This window comes from Mus caroli, unplaced genomic scaffold (assembly GCF_978045245.1).
Source record: "Mus caroli unplaced genomic scaffold, Mus_caroli_1 scaffold_9, whole genome shotgun sequence".
In the NCBI taxonomy this organism is placed as follows: domain Eukaryota; kingdom Metazoa; phylum Chordata; class Mammalia; order Rodentia; family Muridae; genus Mus; species Mus caroli.
Window position 1 is genome coordinate 50153225 of NW_028227264.1, and position 3676 is coordinate 50156900.

The 3676-nt window shown below is 43.6% G+C and overlaps 1 non-coding gene across 1 annotated transcript; it reads left to right on the top strand.

The window, feature by feature from the left end:
* Positions 1–2717: 2717 nt before the first annotated feature.
* Positions 2718–2848, top strand: LOC115032240 (small nucleolar RNA SNORA17). Its single transcript, XR_003837894.1, has one exon. It is a non-coding gene; the product is annotated as a small nucleolar RNA SNORA17 (small nucleolar RNA).
* The last annotated feature ends 828 nt before the right edge of the window (positions 2849–3676 follow it).

Genomic DNA, 3676 nt, shown 5'->3' on the forward strand with positions numbered 1-3676 from the left:
AAAGATCTCAGGAGATGGAACAATCTCTAATGCTCATGGATTGGCAGGGTTAATATAGTAAAACTGGCAATCTTGCCAAAAGCAATATACAGATTCAATGCAATCACCATCAAAATTTCAACTCAATTCTTTTTTTTTTTTTTTCAATTCTTGATAGAGTTAGAAAGAGCAATTTGCAAATTCATTTGGAATAACAAAAAAAAATTGCAGGATAACAAAAACTATTCTCAACAATAAAAGAACTTATCGGGGAATCATCATCCCTGACCTCAAGCTGTTTTACATAACAATAGTGATAAAACCTGCATGATATTGGTACAGAGACAGTCACATTGATCACTGGAATAGAATTGAAGACCCAGAAATGAAACCACACATCTATGGTCTCTTGATCTTAGAAAAAGGAGCTAAAATCATTCAGTGGAACAAAGACAGCTTTTTCAACAAATGGTGCTGGTTCAACTGGAGGTTAGCATGTAAAAGAATGCAAATTAATCCATTCTTATCTCCGTGTACAAAGCTCAAATCCAAGTGGATCAAGGACCTCCACATAAAACCAGACACACTTAAATTAATAGAAGAGAAAGTGGGGAAGAGCCTCGAACACATGGGCACACGGGAAAAGTTCTAAGCAGAACACTAATGGATTATGCTCTAAGATCAAGAATTGACAAATGGGACCTCATAAGATTACAAAACTTCTGTAAGGCAAAAGAGACTGTCAATAGGACAAAATGACAACCAACAGATTGGGAAAAGATATTTACCACCCCTACATCAGATAGAGGGCTATTATCCCATATATACAAAGAACTCAAGAAGTTAGACTCCAAAGAACCAAATAACCCTATTGAAAAATGGGGAACAAAACTAAATAAAGAATTCATGACTGAGGAATACCAAATGGCTGAGAAGCACCTAAAGAAGTGTTCAACATCCTTAGTCATCAAGGAAATGCAAATCAAAACAACTCTGAGATTCTACCTCACACCAGTCAGAATGGTTAAGATCAAAAACTCAGGTGATAGCAGATGCTGGCAAGAATGCGGAGAAAGAGGGACACTCCTCCATTTTTGGTGGGATTGCAAGCTGGTACAACCACTCTGGAAATCATTTTGGTGGTTCCTCTGATAATTGGACACAGTGTTACCTGAGAACCCAGCTATACCACTGGTGGACATATACTCAAAAGATGTTCCAACATATAACAAGCACACATGCTCCCATATGTTCATAGCAGCCTTATTTATAATAGCCAGAAGCTGGAAAGAACCCAGATGTCCCTCAACAGAGGAATAGATACAGAAAATGTGGTACATTGACACAATGGAGTACTACTCAGCTATTAAAAACAATGACTTCATGAAATTCTGACACAAATGGATGGAACTAGAAAATATCATGTTTAGTGAGGCAAAAAAGAAACAAAAGAACACACATGTATGCATTCATTGGTAAGTGGATATTAGCCCAAAAGCTCGGAATACCCAAGATACAATTCACAGATCACATGAAACTCAAGAAGAAGAAATAACAAAGAGTGGATGCTTCAATCCTTCTTAGAAGGGGGAACAAAATCCTCAAGGAAAGAATTATTAAGAAAATATGTGGAGCATATACTAAAGGAAAGGCCATCCAGATATGTCCTACCTGGGGATTCATCCTATATACAGACACCAAACCCAGACACTATTGTGGATGCTTGTTGACAGGAGCCTGATATAGCTGTCTCTTGAGAGGTTCTGTGAGAGCCTGACAAATACAGGGGTGGATCCTTACAGATAACCACTGGACTGAGCACGGGGTCCCCAATGCAGGAGTTAAAGAAAGGAATGAAAGGGTTTTCCACCCAGTCTTGGGCGCTCCCTGGCTCACCAGCAAGAACGACGCTGCAATGGGATCCTTCTGCACACGTTTATTGGGAGAGCTTGATTGCAGAGGTGAAGAGACCCCAAGCCCAGAACTGGTGCTGCTTACATAGGCCTAGGAGAGGCGTGTCTCACACCCGGATTGGTTGTGCTTGGGTTATGCTTACCACCTCATTTGCATGCCTACATCTGATTGGTTAACTTGTCTCTCATCTGATTGGTTAACTTGTCTCTCATCTGATTGGTTAACTTGTCTCTCATCTGATTGGTTAATTTTGGTTAATCCTCAAAACCTCATCTTGACAAAAAAAACTTTACTGCCTATGTATGCGTGGTGGCCAGTGGAAGCCAGCGCCATCCTGCAACGGCACATGTGGCTTCCCACACCATAGGAAGAACAACAATATCAACCAACCAGACCCCCCCTCCCCGCCCCAGAGTTCCCAGGGACAAAACCTCCTACTGAAGAGTACACATGGAGGGACCTATGGCTCCACATGCATACGTAGCAAAGGATGGCCTTGTCAGACATCAATGGGAGGAGAGCCCTTGGTCCGTCATGGCTCTATTCCTCAGTGTATTGTAATACCAGGTGGTGAGGTGGGAGCGCATAGGTGGGATAGGGAGAGAGACGATGGGATAAGGGGGTTCCAGGTTGGAAACCGGGAAGGGAGATAACATTTGAAATGTAAATAAATAAAATATCCAATAGAAATGAGTATAATGTGTTATGTTTTGTCTGAAATAATCAGAAAAATTAAGGTAAATGCTTTTCCACTAACATCTATTCCTTTATTACATTCAGATAGTCTAATCTACCCACTACAAAGGGAAATTTAAAATGCCCAGACGACCCTGTAGGTGTTGCAGGTGCAGCCACTGTGTCACTTGTGCGTCAGTAGATGGCAGGGAGAAGAAAGGCTATATCTATGCTCAGTGTTCTGACCTGTATAAATCTGAATGATCAGTATCCTAGAAAAAGCAAGCCTGAGATATCCACCAGTCTGGTACCAAGAAGGCCTCAACAGGCTCCCAAAATGGATAGCAAGCCAGAGTCTAGAAGAACCCCTCCTGAGATTGCAGGGCCCGCAGGCTTGAGTGAGTCCAAGACAGACAACAGACTCCTGGGCCTCCTATGGGGCCACTCAGGTGGGCCAAGGCTAGGAGTAAGCCTGAGATGACCACCAGTCCAGCTCTGTGCAGGCCTTGAGGGACAGATCAATAACCCCTACCTGGCAACATAATGCACGGGCAGGGCATAGCACTCCAGAGACCACTCCTGAGATGACCTCAGATACTCAGAGACTGCAGGCACCTCTAAGAGGAGCAAGTAAATAGTAGAGACATAAAAGAGATAAACAAATAAAAACAGAAGGATGTGGGCCCAGTGAAGAGAGGCAGAACTGGATGTTCCAGGGTAGTGAGGAACGGCACGTGTTGCTACCAGGGAGTCACATCTGCCTGGGTCTGTGGCCCTGAAGCAGCAAGGGTCTGTTATTACCAAAGGCTAGGCAGATATCCCTACTTCTGTGTTGATGTCTAGGGACATGCTGGTGTCTGAGGGCTGTGCAGAACAGGCTTCACTTCTCACCTGATCATTGTGGAAGAGTTAGTTCTAGGGGCATGAGAACAGGAGAGAGCTGAGGGCCTGCACAAAGCAGGGGTTGTGGATACAAGCCTGGGAGAGGTGGCCCTGCCACTCTTCTTCCAGACCATGGCATGGATGACAAAAGACATCCTCTTCTCCCTCGACTCTTACCATTTGCAACAGGTCCGAGACCTGGCCCTGGGTTTATAAGACAGGAAAA